We start from the raw sequence: 23,394 nt of genomic DNA on the forward strand, positions 1-23,394 counted from the left end.
TATATATATATATATATATATATATATGAATTTTTTAGAGAGAGTAAGCTGAAAATAGTAAGAACAACTCAAGGATCCACATAATACATAGATCTGGAAATAAGATAGTAATGACAACTTTAGTTAGTCACAGAGCTATTCAAGGGGCTATGTATAATCATAATGTTTTCAGATGTTTTTTCAAATCACAGAATCACAGAATGACCTGGGTTGGAAGGGACCTCAAGAATCATGAAGGTCCAATCCCACTGCCTGGCAGGGCCAGCAAACTTCCAGATTTACTAGATCAGGTTGCCCAGGGCCCCATCCAACCTGGCCTTGAACACCTCCAAGGATGGGGCATCCACAACCTCTCTGGGCAGCCTGTTCCAGCTGGTCACCTCCACTGGTATGGATTTTTACAGGTGTGGCAGGTAGGTTTGTGTTGATGAAAAAGCATAGCTTATAGTGGTGACTGTTGAAAAACAGCATTTTGTCACCGTTTGCTGTATCAAACTATGTTATTGTGCTCTTTGTATTTGTTGTAGTTTCCACGGAAGTAAATAGGAGACATTACTTTCAGTGACCTATGTAACAATAATTAAGACTTATAAAACACATTTTCCTCCACACACAAAAAAAGAAAGAAAGAAAAAAAAAAAAGGTAAATTCCTGAAGTGAAGGAGAAGGATTAGCCACTAACTACTGTGTTTCAATTAACTAGATATAATTAATACCAAGTGGGAACATGTGCTCCCATTATCCCATTTATTACATGCTGTTGCAGTTGAAGGCTTCAAAACCCCTCTGAATTGCTTAAACACAGAAGAGTGATTCTGAATCTGCAGTTGCTCCACGTGATTGCTCAGTGTTTCAGCCCCACCAGCAAGTCAATAGGTTTCACTTCCAGGTGTTACAAAACAGGCAGAAGACCAAAGAGAGTGTGTACTGGTTATACTGGATGTCTATTTTTTTTTTTTTTTTCAATAAAAAAACAAGAGCAATTATAAGAATGAAGTTACTAACAAACAAGATCACTTTGCAATTCATCTTCAAAACAGATGAAAACAGGCATTTAGTTTTGCTCACAAAAGATGACATTAACACAGCTCTGTACACCACTGATCAAGAAGGTCTCTCTCTCTTCATATAAAACACTCTCCCAGAGGATGTCTGTTCCCTCTGGAAATAACAAACACTGTATTTGGAAAGGAAGCAGATCAGATGAAAGACAGCTCAAAAGGGGGAACATCCATTAACTGTCTCACAAACAGTACTATTCAATTTTTAGCTGGAAGGAACCCGTATACATCAGTGAGGCAAACCCTTTTGCAGGAGCACGCTTTTGATGCCCTATTTGCTGAATTCAAAATTTGGCTGTCTAATCCCAAATACACCTCCTTAAGCAACTAGTTATTTCTGTTCCAAGCTGCTACTTGTTTGTGTCACTGCTCCCAGCAGAATAAGCAAAGGAACTAACTGTAGCACAAGGAAACACATCTATACCTAAGGTCACCAGTGGCACTTTTTCTTTTATGCTGACATAGTTCATTAGCCCTCTGTTCATCTTTCTGGAAGACTTGTCCAAAGAAAAGAAAAACAAAACACTTATACCCCTCTCATCAGCACTGGACATACCAAAGCCAACAACAGCCACTATGTGATGTCTATAATAGAAATTCCATTTAATGGGTGCTTCTAAGCATTGGCAATTAGATTGTGTTACCAGTCCTTGGGTGTGGTTTGGGAGGCAGTACAACTAAGAAACTTGAGTTAGGATTCATGCACTGGGGCAATTATGAAGAAGAGGCGTCTGAGTTTTCTAGTATTATGAATACATCTGTGACTATGACAGCTTAAAAGATGATGCTGTCTACCCAGGTGGGCTCTCTGTATTCCAGTTCCAGAACTGAAGATCGTACTCTTTGATTGCTTCCCTATATTCATGAGAAACACTACATAAAACAAGAAGTGCACCTTGAATGTCTTTTGCTTTTAATTTAATTTTGATAAAACCTCACTTGAGAGAAATGTCAAAGAACTGTGGATACAGTAATTTCTGCTATGTTTACTTGATAAAATGAATTGACATACATTGACTCTGCATTATGAAATTGAATTCCTGTATTTATACAGAAGCACATCATGGAGTAGGCTTCTCACTGGCAGAAACAGATTTCACAGATTCATAAAACTATGTGCATAATGAGGAATGAATTTCACATGAAATCGTCATGAGATAAAAGAGATCTGTTTTTTGTTTTTTTAACTGAACTATGAGCAATTTTGTTAAAAAAATAAGATAAAGTGCCTACACAGATACAAGGCACTTCATTAGTTTTATGGATATAATTTTGATGACTTTACAACATAAGGGAAAAAAAAAAAAAAGCATAATACAGTATCTGCCCTGCAGCTTCTATTTTCAATGGACTTTAAAGGCCAAAATTCTTTTGATTCTTGAGCTTCAGGTATAGAAAAGTCTAAAAGCTGAAAGTATTTCTGCTTTGCACTTTTTCCACTGGATCTAATTAGATATATGTTATAATCACTCTGGACAAGATTAAAATTGTATGTTAAGAGACTGAAAGTGCAATTTTTATAAACTTGGAAAACAACTCTGTAATAATAGAGCTACAAAAATACTGCACCTAGTTTAGCATAGAATTTCCTACTGGGAACTGTTTGTTGTTGTTTATTTTCACATTTTTAGAGTTTCCTTTTCACCTTAAGGAAAATAATCAGTTAACAAAAAGAGAATTTTCATGTACTGACTTCATAACAAATAATGCTTGTTTTCACATGCAAGCTGCTTATTTGATGCCCATCTAGTACATGGCAAAAGTCTATAAGAATTTTGACTTGAGCCTGAAAGTGCTCGACTTGGTATACTTCACTTACAAAGTACCTAGTAAGTGCACAAGAGTGTCTGAAAATAATTAGTAGCACAAGAAGTTAGGAAAGAAAAAGTCAGCCAGTAAAAATTACTACTTAGAAGAGTACTTCAGTTTAACTAATCTTTATTACTTGTATTTTCTATGTATCTGATATATAATCACCAAAGCTTTTTAAAATCTGAGAAGCATTTATAATCTCTTAGATTTTGATTCCCACTGGTGCTTACTGATAGCTGGCCTCCAGCACCTCTGTTTTTTAAGAAAACAAAGATTGTTTTTTCTTTTAAAAGGATTTTTAAATTTCATGTATAATTTTATACACACTATCAGATAATCATGGCTAAACAGGACAAACCAGGAAGTTTGTAATTTCATACAGAGTTAACAGTCTAGGGCATGGTTTCACCCTTAGATACCTCTACATCTAAAAGGCTGTTCAGTACTCTGTGGTGCAAAGATTCTGTGATGCTAATGCAGAAATAATTGTCTTATCTAAAGACCAGACCCTTCAACAGAGCCCTAGGATCAGGTAAGCTCTATAAGTACCTAATGTCCTCTGCATATTACACAGCACATCTAAACCTGGCTTGATTAATTCCATTTTCAGTGCTCACTTTTCACCATCATAAATTGTTGCCTACATGATCATAAATTGTATCCACAATCATTACAACTGACCTTTTCATTAAGTCTTTAGTTTATAAATATTCTGATCCATTCCACCATTTTGAGTCAGCTTTAGCTCCCCTACATATGTGCTTACACACACAGGTATATACACACACACACACACAGAGAGAGACATTTTTACACATATATATCCATGTAAAAACATATACCCTTTCTCATGGAAGACAGTCTTATTCAAAAAAGATGTCCTGGGTAAACATACTGCTCTGTTTCTTCTACACAAAGGTGCATGTGTAGCAGCTATTCAAAGATTTTAAGATATTCATTACTCCCCAACTAATAGCCTTTTCTCCACCTATCACTGAAATTGAGATGTTTCCCTCTCCTACATAGCCAGTGCCACTTATTAACCTAAGAAGAAGAAACTAAACTCTCATGCAACATTAAAAATGTCAATACTTGAGAAAACATTTGGATGTGACTTAAGTACAGAAATGTCTGATGTGTTCAATTTGAGAGCACAGTACAGCACTGTACTGGAATACAGGATGACCATGGAAGGCTGCTGAGTGAACCATGGGTAACAAAGGTGGGATTCCCTGACACTGGAAGGTCGGTAAGCCTCTCACGGGAAAGGAGCTGCCTGCTTATCAGCTACCCAGGCAGGAAGTGGGCTGAAAGCTGCTCTTTCATACCTATGCCTGCTTCATAATAGAGGGAAAGACTCTGTGATCACTAACTCCTTTCAAAACTCAATTTTCTATAAAATATACACAAAATTATCTAACAATTGTCTCAATAAAACTTCTGACAAGAAATGATGGGGTTAGTGAAAATGTTTATAAGTGCAGAAAAGAGATTAGCTGATGGCATGCAGTGCAATCACCTCCCACACTTACCTATCAAAATTCACTCTTGTACATCAAAAGACAGTTAATAGCATACATATATAACTTAAAATAATCTCCAAAATTAACTCAGACACTGTCTGCAAGGGAGCTTTTGTATTCAAACATACAAAGCAAAGAAAATTTTTGAGAAATATTAAATTTTTAGCTCCTTCCACACTGAAGAACTGCAGTTGTTAAAAAAAAGCTGCACCTGCTTGCATTTCAGTTTCACTAAATATTTTTTAGGGGCTGAAGAAATAAAAGCAGCTGATGTGTCTCAGATTAACTTCTGCACCTGCTGCAGAGCCTCTGTAAGGTGAGGCTGCCCTGTGTTAGACACAGCTCGCTCCAACAGCCTGGCCACAGCCCCTCATAACGAATTGGTTTTTAACACAAACAGGTTTTATTTTTATCCTCCCACTATTCAGGAAAGGCTATTCTAGGTGATTTGACAGTCACTACTCTTTGATGCCAGCATCCAAAGGAACAGGTTGATTGCTCAGGGTCTCAGAGTGCACTTCTTTTTATAAAGCTGGCATAAGTTCCAGTACAAACACAGTTACATATCAGTTACAGATTACTGCATCAAGTAATATAACACACAACAATGGAGGCGAAGGTGTTGATTTTGACTTCTAACTAAAATTTCTCATGGTTAAAAATGCAATTTACTGCCAGAGATTTTCCTGGACTCCACAGTGAACAGCTACACAGGCACCAGTGCTGGGGAGAAACAGACACTGTAAGGACATGCTATGCTCCAAGCCCTGGCTGAGAGCAAGTCATCGGTAAGCCTTGGTACCTTAACATGCCTTTACTCATGTCTGAAAATTTGCCAACGTCTCTACTGTAGATCACTTGTACTATAGCTTTTCTATGCAGCTGAATCGAAAGTTGTATGGTAAGTTTGGCAGTGGATTAACATACAGAAAATCAGTATTGGAAAAAACAGTTCAGCAATTACTTTTCCCTATTAACAACTTGAAAGGGTTGTGAACAGAACAGAATTTAGCTGGAGGCCTGTAGCTAGTGGTGTTCCGATGGGTTGGTGAAGAGTCTGGTCTTGTTCAACACCTTCATCAATGATCTGGATGAAGGGACAGAACATAGATTCAGCAAGTTTGCTGATGATACAAAGCTGGGAGGAGTGGCTGACACACCAGAAGGCTGTGTATTGCCATTCAAAGATTATTAAATGCCTGGAGCAACTTCCACATGAGTAAAAGTTGACAGACCTGAAACTGTTCACCCTGGAGAAGAAAAGACTGAGAGGGAATCTTATCAATATCATTGATAAATATATAAGGTGTGGTAATCAACTGGATGAAGCCAGGCTCTTTTTGGCAATGTCCAGTGACAGGACATGGAAATGGGCACAAACCACAACAAAGGAATTTCCATAGAAACATAAGGAATAACTCTGAGGGAATTAAGGAATGTCTTTAAAATAACTGTTCTCTTACCAGAACAAATTAATAAACAAGCTACCTATCCCCACTATATTTTACAAAGTACCTTGAAGGAAATTATAGCTGCAGAATGATTAGTGGATAACACAGCTAACTTAGGTAACAATTAGGCTAACGTAGGTGTGTATGTCAACAGCTAGGTCAGCTTCTGAAACACACACATTAACGTCAGAGAAACATGGACACATGATAAAGAGAAAAAAAGGAGAACATGAAGAACATAATTGTCAGGCTCTATGAGGTTTTACTAGTGTTGTAAATATGGACTCAAAGCTATGAGCTCTTTCCCTGCTGCCAGCTTCCCCTTGCTCTAGAAGCCCGTCCAGCCTTCACGATTTATGCAAGTTTGAGGGTAGGGGCAAAACGAGGAATGTTTTGATGCCTGCCGACCTCTAGGGGGCACGTATTATCTACACACAGTTTGCTCTGCAGAATACTGTCTTGCTTTGCAATTGCTGCTAAGAACACAGCAGTGTTACTACCTCTGACAGTGTGAAAATTGCAATCGACAGGAAGAACAATGTTTGTTTAAAGTGAGAAGTTAGGATTCTTTCTTCATTTTTAAAACTCCAGCAGTCAAGACCATCAGAATGTAACTTAACCCACACAGAAAGAATACGTTGTACATACAACACTACTCCTGTATAATATCCCACCTGTAGATTCTATACGCTCTGATAGAATATATGATATAGCAAATACATTGTTGTACACTAACTTGAGATATACTGACATTTTATAAAGACAACAATCCTAACTTTAAACCCTTGCATACTTTAATGTTCTGTAATTAATTTCAGAATTTAACCAACACAACAGCCTCACAAAATTACAAAGCATACTACGGCATCCCAATGACAACACTTTATTAAAACCAGAAAACAATCCAGAGGAAGCAAGTCAGTAGTCTTCCTCTTATGTCTTAACTATTCTGCTAAGGTAATACATATTTATTTGTTAAATCTGAATTTGGGAAAAGAAAAAGGAAAACAACAACAACAACAAAAAAAACTAGTAATTGATTGCTGTTCAGGTCAGTAATACAATATATGTTTACCCAGGTGAATTAATATGAGCGAAATACTGTAAAAGACTCCACAAGTATATAAACTCATCTGGTGTTACATGAGATTTAACTCTGATGAGATCTATACACACACTACCTATGGAGGGAACAGAATGATCTATAACAAGATAGGACCAGAAGCTATGCACACTAGATGTAGGCTTTGACTTCAACAGGCAATAGCACAAGAGCAGGCACTTCTGGTTGATGCATGATAATCACTCCTATGTTGCAACACCACTTTGCTATTCCACAATTTTACACATCATTTTAGTAATGGCAGTGCTATCATTTAGAAAAAAAAAGTAGAAACATATATTTCCTTCAACAGTAACCACAGCAGTATTTTCAAGCTGAGGTAACCATGCACTTAACCTGCATATACTTCTTTCTCTATTTCAGCTTAAATCAAACAGTGGTAGTATTGTTTGTACATAATCATATTCAACACTCAGAGCAGAAGTGATGTGCCATAGAGCATAACAATCCTGTTCGTTCCACATATACAGTTTTCATGGTGATGCTTTCAGGAGCAAAGGAAATGATGCTGTCACTTTTTTGTTTGTTCGTTTGTTTTGTATATTATACATCTGAAGATGATTTAGATTTTTTTTTTCTTGCCACACTAGATCAATCAGAAAGTGATGTGAACCAATGCTGGCAGAAATATTAAAATTTTCAAGTATCTAGTTTTTAAGTTTCATGCAATAATGTAAGTTCTGTACAAAATAATAACCAAACTTGAAAGTAAGAAGGAAAATCCCCAGGACAGATCAGCAAAGACTACTGATTATAATTCTGTTTATTATTGCATTTTCCCTGCAATCTGGGGTACAGTGTATTATCAACAAATACCTTTTGTTTAACATATTTATTGCTTCCATAGTCACTCAACCTATTGGCAACGACCTTTATTTCTCATATCATGTTCCTAAGACATCGTGTAATTGTGGCTTTTGGTCTTTCATTGTGAATCATAAGTTACATATAAGGTCTTCAGTGGCCCCCAGAAGTGTTTGAGCAAAATATTTTGTCAACCTGCTAAACTGGACTAAAAAACTGCAATGTGGGGGGACGAGCCTTTAAAAACACAGGTGCTTCCACCCCTATGGTACACAATCACATTAGCTTTATGTTTCTGCCGAAGTAATGCAATTCAAGACTTAATAACGGTATTAAATTGCATTATTAATTTAGAGGCATTAAAGCACACAAAGATGTATTGAGACAATTAAGATCTTCAGCAGCACTACCTCATGATGGCTGCCTCTGGAAGGCAACACAATATTAGCATGCATTCAGCCCAACCAAGGGCTCTCACTGGGATAAGATTTTAAATTACTTAATAAAGACTGTACGAACAGAAATGCCATGATCATTTTCATGGGTTCATGAGACAAGGAAGATCCTGATTTATTACAAACTAACAGTGAAATTACAGAAATTACGCATCTTGCTGACATTACAGAAAATGAGATATAAAGTGCAGCTATTTTTCTAGATTCAGTACAAAAATGTCAAAGCTGGAGTTAAAACCCCCAAGGCCGAGCTCAAATAGCAGTCATGCATTAGTATAATGAGATGCCAATACAGAATACCCAACAGAACTTGTGTGTGCTAGGTTGTTTGTTTTTTTCTCTCACAGAAAATGGGTCAATAAGGGTAACTTCTGAGTGAATTCACTTCAGGAGGAATTACACCCCTCCAGTGCTACAAAAAGAATAACTGCCTTAATTCTTAAAAACACTATACCTTTTCCTTCAGCAAATTCCCTATATTTGATTTCTCTACGACCTCAGAAATCCTTAGGAGAGATTCTGATACTACGTAAATATTTATTTTTGTCTTATGTGAATCGCCCCTTGCAGCAGACTCTCTCCACAACCCCAGGAATAAGCCCAATGGTTTAATTAAACATTCAACATCTTGACAGATAACTTTGGGAAAGTTGAGTTCCCCACAAAACTAAGTCAAGAGTCTGAATAAAAATCTTGTCTTCTTTTCCTTCCAGTAAGTAGCGATATGGGCATGATCTGAAGATTTTCCAAGCCAGCAAATAATACTACCCTCTAAATAACAGTCTGAAAATGGTCTAAAACCTTCTGACTACTAAACTTAACTTCTAGTGTGTACATCAAGTCTGCCAAAGCAACTCAGTTAACTTAGCGATTTCTACATTTCTACTTGACTTTACTATTTTTAAGTCAACATTTCTGGAAGAAAATCTAAGCATTACGAATGCATAATATAAAAAGGAGTTTGATGTCATATACAAAAATAGTTCTATGTTTCCCTTCCTCCTCCCTTAACCTTTATAAACATATGTCAATGGAGAAGTCAGTCAGTTTTATGACTCATAAGTCGTAGCTTTTTTAGGAATACCTCAACATGTTGTTAAATCAAAACCTGAACCAGTGATGAGCAAGGTGTTACTCTGCACCTTTTCTTCAAATTCTCTCCTAGTTCCAAAGGTGATGCATTGCTTAACAACATCCATGGGAAAGAGACTGTCATTGCACTGAAAAGCCTTTTGTGAAAGCTACAGTACCACCCACACAGCAATCATGCTACCTGTCTATCAGCATAGCGGTTTGAGCAGCCCTGTGGACATCTTTTCCTCCTCTAAACCTCAGTGTAGCATAGCTCAGCTCCAACAGGTGCTAAGGCAATAATTTATACCTTCCTATTTTTTAAACAGTATTGACATCCAAGTAAAAACTCTGCTTAGAGACATGATGCTTCAACTCTGATTGTTATACTTTTCATAAAGTTATTTAATTATTTTAAAAAGAAATTGTCTGTATGTGACTTTTTTTCCACTCTAAGTATCAGGTCAATCTTGATCTACATTAAGTCAATGAAAAAAATTCTAGAATCAGCTCCCTTTAAGATTAAAAGAGAAGTAAGCGTCACTAATTTCTCAATATTCACCCTTTTCTGGAATACAACTGGTTTAAGCACTGACAAAGCTGTTTGATTTTATTTCATCTGTTTCTTTGAGTTATCTTATAAGAAATCTAATTAAATAGGAATATAACTTCAAACAATAGGTTAGTTCCATTTTAACAGTCAATTTAAAGGCCTCCAGTATTCTTGCCTCTCAGCAGTTAAATAAATTCAATCACAAAACTTCCTTCCCTGTCATGTAACTTCAAGCAAGTGAAATTTCCAAGACCCCAATACTTGTGTGATTACAGAACATAAAAACAATTCTTTCTCAGCCCAGTGAGTAGAAGGAACAAATGGGAATATTTTAAGCGCGCAAATACAAGATGTAATGTGAAATTTAGAAAAGTGTGATAATGCCACAGAAATTATTATATATTATAAATAAATAAGATTTTTTAAGTCAGAAATTTGGTAGATCCACCTGTGTAATTCTAAAGAAAGGAAAGTAGAGTAAGAAGACCCTCAGTACCTAACAGTAAGAGTCCAGAATGGCAAGAATCCATCTACACTTAAGTTTTTTTTAGTTACCCATATGCTCCCCACCTTACTTGATGTTGAAAGAAACTAGCAGGCTACACAGTCTCTATCCCACTAAGCAGTTTAAGAAAGTGCTCTAAAAATTGATAAGATGGGCAGACCATTATACATCCTGGGGTCAAACATAGCAATCCCAAGTTGAATCAGAAAGATATGTTAAGCTCTATCTCATTCACCAAAGGAAACTCAACTTTTTTTGTGTGACAGAACTGCTGAAGCTTCCTGAAATCAGATTAATTTTATCTACTATTTCTAGAACCTCAGATACTTAAATTCTTACAGATACAGAGTTCCTAAGTCAAAAGATAAAAGGTCCTGCAGACCTTACAGCAAATACACAACATCAAGAGCATCAAGATATACAGATCAAGTCAAAAAAGCAAAAGGAAATAAAAAAGCAAACAAACACACCAAAACTCCGTATAGCTGTACAGAAGAAAAGAGCTATGCAAAAAAGATAGCAATTTGTTGGTTTTTGTTTGTTTGTTGGTTATCTGATTATTCCTGAAGTACCCAACACAGTATTTGAATGTGTTATAGATATACAAACTAAACAATACAGATATGAACAAGACATATTATTATTATTTTGCAGATTGAAAACAGACACAAAGACATAACACAATAATCTGTCCAAGTTCTCAAAGGAGGTGTAAGAAAATGCTATGAAGACTGATCTTTTTTCCTTAAATCACTTTAGTGTTTAAAACATCATCATCAAAACAACAACAACAACAAACCCACCCCCCCAAAAAACAAAACAAAATAACCTCAAAAGGTGGTTTCAAAAACAAAACTAATCATGGCTTTTACTGGGAAAAGTACAGCCATTAGTGGTCCAAAAGCCAGTTTATTTAAGATTCTTTTCCTCAAAATAAAGAAAATATTCCACTTGCTCACTCTCCTAATCTTAGAAAATACAAAATTAAAAAAAAAAATAAAAAATTAAAAAATAGCCTTCTGGTAGTAAGCAATCCCAGAACAGTTGATCAGAGATGTGGTAATGTGGCAAAATTACAGATGAGAGGCTCTAAGGAGAAATCACTCGATTATACCTCAACTGATTCTGGAAATCATTATTTCTACCTGAATAGAGTGAATTCTAAGTGAAATACTGAAAGAACTTTCGCAATAAAAAATCGTTTTCTATTAGGTAAAACTGATTTTACTTGTTGAAAAAATGACAAAACCTGTGTTTCCTGTTGGTGTATCTTCAAATCTAAGCATTTCAGCAGATGAAATAAATTTAAAGTAAATGATCTAATTTCTCCTAATTCATTATATTTAAATTCTCTCATTTTCTTTCTCATGTTAAAAAAAGTAAACATAGCAGATCCATTTTACAGGCATGTACTTTTACATCAATGTACAGTTAATGACAACATTTTAAAGATTTCTTTAAATTCATTTAATTACTAAAGAAACTGATAGAGGCCAGACAGACTCACAGCCTTATCTTTCCAGGTTGCTCCTTCAAATAGAGCCCAATCTATTAAAGTATTCCAGTTTTGCATGCTTCCTGAAATTGAAATGTTTGAGGTTTTTTTGTTTGATTTTTTTTAGAGAGAATTTTAGCTATTAGCAGGTATTGGTTTAAGCAGAAAACTGCTACATTCAGGGGGGAAAAAAACAAAAAAAAAAGAATAAAGAAAAAAGCTAATGCATTTTGGGAGGTATTTGTTCAAGACACGTGTTTCTATTATCATATTTTTTCAACTTATATTAATATCTAAACTTCCTCAAGTGTTATCTTTTGTTTTGATGTTTGTTTTCCAGCAAGTAGTGACCGAGCCATAATGCTGGCTATCTAAGACAATAAATGGCAAAAAGAAGCAGAAGGCAGGTATTTTACAAATAACTGTCCAGTTTACTTTTGTGGTTAGATAACATTAGTTTAATCAAATGAACAAAAAGATATACTCCCTATTTTTGAGTTTACTGATAGCATCGTTTACTTTGTAGTCTGGTCAACATCTTGCAATCCTGAATATCACATTTACTTGAAGCTAAAACTTTACAATAAATTGAAAACACGGCTCAATTGTATTCATAGGTAAACATTCTCATTGAGGGTGCCTGCATATTTATATTCAGTAGGAAGATGTAATGTGCAAATCACATCCAAAGGACGCTTGGAAAGGATGCTGCATTTAAGACTGCCAGGAAGTCACCTCATTATGTGAAGAGCTCAGAAGTTCTTCCAGCATTTTAGCTCAAGTTACCGAGGAGCTCATAATGAACCAGATGTTAGAAAACATATCGCAAGAACTTGCCACTTTCACTCTGAGATTGTCATCCAAGAAAAAAAAAAAAAAAAAAAAAAAGGAGGAATTCTCTGATGTGACAGAATAGTTGGCAATCCCTGCAGGGCTGTATCCTGTTCAAGCAATTTAAACCGTTTGAAGTAAGAGATAAATATTAGCAGGTATCTAATGATGGACAGCATGTTTGCTAACAAAATCTGAATATTTCAGCAAGGGAAATACAAATACATTTCTTCTGAATTCTGCAATCTTTTACATAGTTTTACAGCAAGATAAATATAAATTGCTTGTCACCATAGCAAGATACATATAGCTAAATTCTGTGACATTTATGAAATGCTGTAATGCAGTAAGTGATGGAAGAGATTTCTCTTTCCACTGCATTAATTTTGTGTTCCACTTCACAAAACTAACAGATATATTTTCTTTCACTAGTGCTTGCAGATACAGATCTGGACTAATGGTGAAATCTCCCACCTAGTTTGCAAGCAGGTAAGAACACATTTTGAAAATTCAAGCATAGTGCAGAAGCATTATCTGCTGGCTGCTCTTACACCTTCCCTCTCTGTATTGGCTGAAGTAGAGCTAGACTAAAGGATTGCTGTCACCCCAAAAGAGGAGATGAATAGAGAAAGAAAAACAATTTGAGTGTGCTTTGACTTGAGTAATTTGTGTCAGTACAGCAATACATAGGGATTCAAAGGAACTCCATAACCCAAGCACTGTCACTGAACCAACATTCCCTTGAATAATAACAATAATAATAATAATAATGAATCAGATAGCTCTCTCTTTGAAAGTTTTGCCTTCAAAGCAGTGAAAATGTTGATCCAATGAAGTTTTATGATTTCATACTTAATTTAATAAAAAGTAGCATACCCAATGATTTACAAAGCACTTTCCTACAAAGAGTGATGATTCCTTTGGAATCTTTCTTGTTCCCAGTATCCCAAGTATGGTCATTAAACAATGGCAGCTTAAAGACTTCTCTATACTTAAAACTTCTCTATATTAACAAATATTATCCCAACTGCTACAAGATAAGATGAAAGGATACCACTACCAATCAGGTTAATGAGCTATGGCAGTCTGAAATACACAGGACTGTATGCGATCAGAGTGATTTTAAATGGAATTTTGAAGGATTTTTTAGTTGTTGTTTCTTTCTTACAAAGGATAAGTTATAACATACACACACACACACACACACACACACACAAAGGAAATGGGAAAAAATAGTAATTTCTAAAGAAAACGCTGAAGTTGTCTTGCAGATATATTAATGAAAAAAAGCACTGTGACAAAACACAGCTGCTATTCTCAAAAGTACCCACCACAAACAAAATAATTACACACAGCTGGTTATACAGGTTTGCTTGAACCTCTGTTATGAAATGTGTTTTCATATCATACCCAACATTTTCTCTCTGCAATTTTGCACTTTTTCATCTGGTTATGTTCTGTAGCAAAACCTGAGCAAGTGGGTGTCCTCCATGAGGATCCTTACTCCAAACACACAGATCAGTTGGTGGCAACTAGCCCTCTGTCATAATGCCAAAATAGCAAAATCCTCCCCTTTTCCTCTCAGAATTGAGTAGGATAATAGTACTCAAAGACTGCTTTGAGAAGGTAATTGACATGATGTTACTGATCACTCAAAAGTTGATACTATTGCTATGACTGATTTTGATAAAAACGAATGATTTTTAATACCTAGTATCAACTTTTCAATCTTTTTCAAATATTTTTGTACAACTTTGAACAAAACACATCTTTTTGTAAACCTTCAGATGAACTGCTTTCCCAATTTAATGTATTCCAATGTGGGACTCAAAAGGGGTATCATTTTAAGGTTTCCATTTATAAAAATGTTAAGAGGTAAAAGATTTATTCTTGTGCTTATATTAAATCTCTGTACATTCCAGTGCAGTGTGTGAACACCAAGGTGTATTTTAGGAATATATCCTCTTGCTTTTTCCCAAATCCTACAAAGGTAAAATGCTTGCTGCGTTACAAATTCCAGCAGCGAGCACCATTTGGTCTCTTACGACAGCTCTGCAGAACAGAGAACACGGTGGTAAGCAACAGCTTCTGCATTTTGTCCACAGAAGAAAATGGACTCAACTGAACTTTGGGGTGAAAAAACTTGTCTGTTTTGAAGAGGAATCAGCACGCAAATGCCAGACAGATCAGATCACAGCAGAGTACTGAAACAAACCTGAGAAATACACCACACACTGACACAGCTTGCCTTAGCATCCTGCCCTTTCTCCACCACAGCAGTCACTAACTAATCTTCTCTTTCACATTTCATACAGCACTCTTCCTTGGCTTGCACAGAGCTATGTGTTTGATGTTAACTTCTGCTAAGCAACCACTACCACAAATTGTGGAATGATTTTTCCTGAATGATGACTGTCTTTGGCTAGTATGTTTCATCTTATGCTTGCTTTTCTGTACGTTTATCCTTGCTCCTACATGCCCACCATACTGTTCTGGTAGGCTGATAATGATAAAGATGGTAGAAACTCCATATCTCATGGGATGATTAATTCTACAGGAAGAAACTATGGCTTGCCTCTTCTTGACAAAGATCACACGTGTATTTCTGGGAGATTCTGTAGGCAACAGTTCAATTACTAACTGTTCAAGATGCTGAAGCTCTATTAAATGACAGAAGAATATGCTTTTGATTTTGAAAATTTTTATCATTATGATAAAACCTGATCATCGCTGGTACCTATTACATTAACATTTTTAACTAGAAAGGTTCGAAGTACATAAGTAATCACCACTTTTAATGCTACTATGCCACATCTGAAGCTAACCTACTTCTGGATTGGGTTAACAGAAGTCTTACTATCAAACAGCAACAGAAGACTTATTCACAATGTGATAGTTATATATTTGAGTCAGGAAAAACATACTTGCAGCATTTACCTATTTTTTAAATTCAAATATACTATTCTGGGGGCAGCTGTACAATGCTTCTGAGATGCTTTAAATCTTGTAACTACTTATACTCTTGTCAAAAGGAAGTTATAACCAGTAAGCAATCTCTCTGGATGCGTACAGAATGATTTAAATTCCAGTTTAAAATGTTAGACAGCATTAATACCAGCTGGAGACATTATTATTTCTCCCTCTCTCTGAAAGTTATTCCTACTCAGTCTAACACCGTGCTGTCCTCTTGGCCACAACAGCAAAATTTCCCACGTGAAAAGATCCTGCTACAACCTGGACCAGGGGTGGAGTTGTTTCAGAAGGTGGCAGTTTTACCTTTCTTCTACCTCTCTCTCAAGGGAAAAAAAAAAAAAAAAATCAGTTTCCCAGTTTGCTTCACAGCACATCTGAACAGCCCATTTTTGTGGTAATACAGGAAATTGTGACAAGAGGATTGAAAGGCAGAGAATACCAGACTTCAGCATAGTTGGATATTTCTATTGTGAAACCCAAGATTAATACTGCTTTGAAGCTGTTGCTGCTGAAACCGCAGAGTATCCTTGCCTTCACACATTGTTACTGGAGACAAATGAATTATTCAGAGTTCTTAAAGCTCTTAAAGCTCCATCTCTGCAGAAACAGAGACCACAGGATTGGACATAATGCAGCAACTGCTTGCTCAGATTTATCTTGTTTTTTAGTACATATATATGTATTATATATATATACATATACTGCATATATATTATATTACAGTTAATAATAACTGATGTTGATCAATCATATAAATAGAAGACAGAAATTGTTAGATAGGAAGTAGCTAGCAATTGCTTAACTACTGTCTGTGATTCAATGCAGAAAACAATCTAATTAAAATTCCTAAACTCCTCTGCATTAGTAAACTATACATAACTCAATGGGATAAATAAATACCTGACCTACACGGGCTTGGCCAAAAGAATTCTGAGAAGAACGACAGACAAATTTTATAATGGAAAAATAATCTGTGTTCAATGATTTCTGGATAAATATATTGCAACCAAACTTTCCTTTCAAATTAGAAGAGGTCTTTAACCCAGTCAGGCCAACTTTACCCGTCTGCCACAATGCATTTTTGTTGAGCTAAGGTGTGAAGTGTTGTGTTTGATAAAGTGTCACTTAAAAATTTAGAAAACAACTGAAAACTGTAAAGGAAATAAATTCTGTAGTTTAAGCCAGCATGTTCCATAAATGATTAGTGAATATATTTTTTTGCTTGTATTAGATTAAGCACTTGAGCCACATACAGTGGACACCAAATGCCAGCCTTAACCTGATGACTTCTCATGATAGATTCAAATATTGAAATGCATACATATGTACAAAGTAAGGAATCACTCTGACAAAAGTTATAAAGCCTTTGATTTTTACTCCTATAGTTAACTTGTCAGCTAAGAGGGAACAAAACCACCTACTCTCTTTAAAACACACCTATCAGCATTATCCTGTATATACTACCTGCAGGCCAAGACTTACAATAGACTGTTGCATTAAAAGCTTTTACTGACATGAGACTGGACTGCATACATCATTTGCAAATGAAAATTGGAAAAATATCACAGGTATCACATAAATAAATAATTTTTAAAAGTACATTAAAATTTTTATATCACTTAAGATTCCATGGTCATTTTCCTTCTGACCATCTCACCATTTTAAAAAGGACTAATTGAAAGTAAACTACTATAGCAGTAATAATATAATATATACTTTTTTCCTCCCTGCACAAAAATTTCCCAAGACTTGCCTTAATGGTTGGATGGGAAATTTTTATAGTTCATATTTTACTCTTTAGGTTTCAAACTAATGTAATTGTTACATTAGAAAGAATAAATCAGAGCCATCAGAGGCTTTGATCTAAGAATTGAATTGGCTCTTGACTGTTTCTGAGCATTAAGTATGGTCAGAAAGTGCTTAGCCGTACCCCTTCAGAGTTCCAAGAATATGCCTTTGTATTAAGCTTTTAAGAACATAAATTCTATGGTTTATGTAATATTTTCCTTATCAACATAGTTGCTAAAGCCATTTGACACTATCAAATTTTACTAGATACAAGTATTTAATGATGCAGTATTAGCCTCAGAACAGCATACCGAATAGCATACATTACCCAATGAATTGAATGCATTTGAAGTGCATCATTTTTTGCAACTTATTAAGAGTTATGAATAAAAAAAAAACCAACAACTAGTTCAGTAAGCTCCTCTTGTTCCACTGAAGTTTATTTAATACAAATTTCAAAGAACTTTTAGTGCTTCAGTAATTGTTATTGCATTTTAACAAATATCTGAATCTGTGAAATTTATTAAGAACAAAATTCACGTAAAATAGTGTACTTTATAATGATGTAAGAAGAATGTCAGATCATAGTAATTTTCTGTAATCAAAAAACTATTCTCTCATATCCTGTGCATTTAAAAAAAAAAAAAAAAGCATATGTATCTTAGTATCAGCTGGGATGAAACCGTTCTACTTCAGAATGTTTGACATGATCCTATGTTTTAGTTCTACAAGAAAAACTACATTGACAACAGACCAGTGTTTCTAGTTGCCAGCTAAACAGTGTTCTACAGTGAGAAGCCCATTCTCAGCAAAGGGCCCAAGGAGAAGGGAGGGAAAAATAGGACAGGTGACTTAGACTGGCCAAGGGGATATTCTGTACCATAAAACATCATGTGGAAGGAGTCTTGAAGGGGGTGGGTGTTCATCTCTTCCTCTTCTGCTGCTCAGGAGGTTAGCAAGGCATTAGTCAGAGGACGATAAGCATTTCCTTCTGCATCAGTTGTTATACAAATATATACTAGTCACAATTATCTTCTCCCCCCCTCTATCTTAGTAAGTAGCCACAAATTCTACTTTTTTTATTTTTTAATATTCACTCCCACTTCCCATTGGGAACCGGGTAGTAAGTGAACGACCATGTAGTGTTGAGTTACCTGTCAGGTTAAACCACAACAACATGAAACTCTAACAAGGCTCCAGTTAATTTTATTAGCTTCCTTTGGGCTTTGCCAAATCAAGCATATTAAGCTGCAAACCCACTACATTAGAAAAGATCATTAAAATCAATCTGCTAAGTTCCTTAAATCCAAAAGATATTTATTAACAGTTATATTGCCCTTCAAGTAAAATTAAATCTAAACCTTCTAAAGTCAGTGGTGACTGTGGCAGGCAACCCTACACATCTAAATGTAGCTTCAAAACAACAACAAAAGGAGTCAAGACAGAGAAGTTTTAGTAACACAACTATGTCTTGGCAACATCCTTCTAGCTTTTCTTTAAGCAGGACACATTTCGGATTAACAAAGTAAAAAGTAGTCTATCTAAACATTTGTGTGTCAGCTACACTTTGCAAAAATCTGTGATTGCAGATGTGTTACTGATGGAAGTTGCACTGTATAGCATTCCATTTAAAGTAGTAAATCATTTTTTTCTTTCTTTAGAAAACAATTTCAATCTTGAATGGAATATTTATATATGCCAGCTGTCCCAACAGGTTGGATAATGGTAGAGCAATTCTCTCAAAGAATTTATCTCAAATTAAATAAATAGATAAATAAATAAATAATAGTAATAAAAAATATCACTAGTAACAACAACAACAACAACAAAAAACAGCAAGAAAGTATACTGGATAGCTTTGAGTTTCTATTTGCAGACGTCTAAATAGTTGACAACAAGAAGTGGGTACAGAATGCTGTAATTGAGAGGTGATAAAGAATAAATCCTCAAAACCAGTCTGACAAAGGAATTCTCATATCTAAGAAAAACTGAAGGCTGAATTTGAAAACACCTCATTTAAACATTTCTGTCCATGTAAAGATAATACTAACTCTCCTTTTCACAGTTATCTCTTACTTCCCATGTAGCTAAATTTCAAGCTGTTAATGCCACTCATATTTCTTCATATGTAATTGTACTGCAAGTTTATATATCTCTATGAAAGTACCATTTTCTACGCATGAGAACACTCCATAAGACAGAATTTCCCAACAGAAATCTCTGCAAAAAGAAAACTCAGCCATAGAGAATTATACCAAATCACTGACACTCAAAATGTTCCATGAAACGTACATATGATTTTGTAAGAACTGAGAAAAACATGAAGCCATAGGAGCAAGCAAGGCTCAAAAACATTATTCTCCATGTTGATACTGCTGTGTTGTTGATATCCTTTCCCCATTTCCCTCAAAGAAGTTCCAAACACTTAAACTACCCTGAGCCTCACATGTTCCCCCAGGGTTCAGCTTTGGTTTTGCAAGAGTAAAGAAAAAGGCAAGAAAAGAAGAGCTTCTATTTTTCATAACATCCGTAGTAGTCAGATGGATATATAAAAACACTTGAGAAACACAGGGATTACCCCCTCGAGGAAGGCATGTCAAGGTTGCACCATTCTCTCACTCACACATCTCTGGACTGAAGAAGGACCTCCATGAAGCAAAAGTTCTTTTCTATCCTAATGAACTTTAGATGAACTCAAGCAGAGAATTCATATTTTATATTTCATTTGATATATAGATGTAGGATCTAAAACTAACATAAAAATTAGGTGTAAACCAGATGTTACCATGCTTTTTAACATTGGCATTGCTTTTCTAGCTGATTTGTTTAAGAACAACAGATGATCTGCCCTTACAGCATAACTTACAAGCACTTTGACCCTTCTTTTGTCCCATTTTCACTCACGTTAGTTTAGTACCTCCTGCCAGGAATCACACGGTAACACCATTTAGCTAACCAGGTTCAAGTTCAGCTCAACCTCCAGCGAAGCCAATATCAGACCCTACAGCAAGCTGGCAGAGCGCAGGGGGCTAATGATGACCTGGTGGGTGGGGAGCCCTGAGGTATTGGAGCAGTCCCCACATCTGCTGCCAGAACCAAATTAAGATAATAAAGCAGTGAGATGGTACAGTTTTCTTTTTATATCTTTTATTACTAATAAGTCAATGTCACACCTACTGCTGACAAAGATGAATTAACATGAAACATTCTGCAGTATGTACTGTATACTTACTCCTCACAGCTACATATGACATGTTAATAGTCTTGCATATTAAAAAAAAATAAAAAAAATAAATTCTCTCAGAAGTCAGGGAAATAGAACATAAATCATTATCTACTTCAGGAGAATCAGTAGGTTTGCATCATTTTAAGACTTTGTCTGGGTGCTTTCCAAGGATGAAAATGGCTCTGGCTAATATCAAACCAGCACGAGATCCAAGGAAGCCCACTGAATACATATGCAACTATAAAACACAGAATCTTCCTGCACTGACTACAGAGTCACAAATGAAAATATCATCAGGTTGTCAGTTTTACAAGGATTTGTTTCCCGGTCAGTTCTTGAGGCAACAAACACATGATCCTAACCTAGACAGGTGTAAAGCACCAAGAGATTTCATACTCTTTACTTGGTATACCTCTTACTAGGAGAAGAGTTATAATACCTTCTACAGAGATCTTTCCTTTCCATTATATATTCTCATTTCGTTCTTTCCCAACTATTCATTTTTCCAGATTAAATAACGAGCAGACCAAAGATGGAAGTGATTTGCTGAATTTTGCTTTCATTCACTTCTGACTTACATTCATTACATTGAAACACTGCAGGATTTACTTTTTATTATTTTTTTATTATTATTATTTAAGTAAATATTTTGAATTTACAGGCTGAAAATAAGACCAGACCATGGAGTGGTATCCCAGCAATGTATCGTCAGCAAATGCAGATAAACAGGCCACAAAGCATGGCAACCTATATTTCTAATCCTACATATAATATATCAAAATGCTGATACGAGGTTTTATAGTCTTTAATCCTGCATATCAAAACTTAGATAAGAGGTTTTATTGTCTCCAAATAGATATAGCTGTTTCAAGACTGATTAAATTCTATTCTTCCACAATGTAGCCTGAAACAATTGTTTCCACAATTGGTTTAAAGACAGAATAAATAAAAAATTCCAAACCAACGACAACAAAGTCAGTAAGAGGACATTTAAAATACTAAAATGTCTTTTATGTTTTTGCTAGATCATTTCCAGACAACTCGACTCTGAAATAAAAATTGGGAATTATACGAATTTTTAAAATTAGGTTTAGAATTTTTCTAAAATGAAAGGCTTCATACAGGGACATTCTTAATAATAATAAAGTGAAATAAATCCATCAATCAGAAACAGTGACATAAGAGATCTTCTGTTTTGTGCATCAAATATGGTTTTAAAAGTAATTCAACAAAGACCAGAAGGGCTGGAAAGATTAATTCTCCTTCCCAATATTTCAGCACAAAACAAGATACTGTGAAGCATATTTAAAAAAAAAAAAATCTAGATTGCTTTCTTGTTGTTTTCTGCATGCCTATTTTATTTCATCTCTATATTTCACACAGAGATCAACAGTAGGAACTACTGAAAACATGCTGTATTTGGTTCCAGACAGACTTCCAGGATGAAATTAAGGACTACAGCCCCATATCATGTGTTTTCCATTTCACTACTCAGAAGAGAGATTTGAAGTCTCAAGCAAAGCATTTTGATAAAGAGGTTACAGTAAAATAAGTACATGAAATGCACAGAATCCCCCAAGTCCTTTTCTCACAGTTTTGGCTTATACACTGCATTTCCCTTCCAGTTTAGTTTCACCACAGGTATCTACTCTGCATGTGCCATGATGGCTTTGCTACATGAATAAAACTGCAAACCAGGAGATTTGCTTCAAAGGTGCATTTGTGAACTGAAATAACAGTCCCAGAAAGGGCACAGTTCATTTCAGTCTTCTATCTTACTGCTAGAAATACCTTGTGTTATGGAAAACATAAACAAGATGTTAGTATATACAGCCACATACAGTCACTATGATAGAGAATGTGACATTTAATATTTTCTCTTGACCCTGTTGAATTATAGTGTCAAAATACTTGCTGTTATACGAATGTAAGGATATAATTTATATTTGTTTGAACTCACCCAGAGAAATCTATTTGAAAACAATGATACAAGTGATATCCACTTCAATTGAAGACAGTTCAACTGAAGCACAGGTTTCCTTTTTAGTAGCATAGCATATGTAAGTTCTAAGACTATACTTCTAAAAGAAGTAAGAAGCTAGGCTATTCCTTTCCTAAACTAATGGAGAAGGAAATAGAAAAACTAGAAAAAAAATAGAAAAACTGGAAAAAAAATAGACAATATTTCATCACTATGAATCCATTTTGATTCTTCTGCTGGAGATGACAGAGTTGATTGATTTTTCCCTTTGTAAAGTGATATCAAACAAGTAACTATACAATTTTAGAAGGGGCAAGATCCCCAGAGTCTGCAGTGTTGGCTCTGCAATCCGAAAGGCAGCAGCTGCAAGAGCACCCAAAGCAAAAAGATTAAATATGTTACATATCTAACTTCAAATTCTTACTGCTCCTTTTTATTTCTACTTCTTCACACAACTCATCATCCTCATCCCCTCGTTTTCCTCTTTCCTCTTCTTGTCTTTTGCTTTAGTCAGGCAGACAACCTTGACAAGCTTAGTTGGACTTGCAGTGATGTAATTGCCATTAAATGCTAAAATGCTGCAAGCAGCCTTGCTGCAGGCCAGGAAGTCTAAGGATAACCAACCAAACTCCTTAAGTCACCTCAGGCATGGGAGGGAGTCAGATACATAAGAGGTGAAGCTCACTATCCTGTAACTGACAGCCTGTCTGTAACATCTCACTCCTCTGCATAGGAACTGAAC

The 23,394-nt window shown here is 35.5% G+C and overlaps 1 protein-coding gene across 1 annotated transcript in view; it reads right to left on the minus strand.

The window, feature by feature from the left end:
- Window positions 1-23,394, minus strand: part of CHRM3 (cholinergic receptor muscarinic 3) — a 244,524-nt gene that overhangs the window by 111,947 nt on the left and 109,183 nt on the right. The gene's annotated exons all lie outside the window — the stretch shown is intronic.

Source organism: Coturnix japonica, chromosome 3 (genome assembly GCF_001577835.2).
Source record: "Coturnix japonica isolate 7356 chromosome 3, Coturnix japonica 2.1, whole genome shotgun sequence".
In the NCBI taxonomy this organism is placed as follows: Eukaryota; Metazoa; Chordata; class Aves; order Galliformes; family Phasianidae; genus Coturnix; species Coturnix japonica.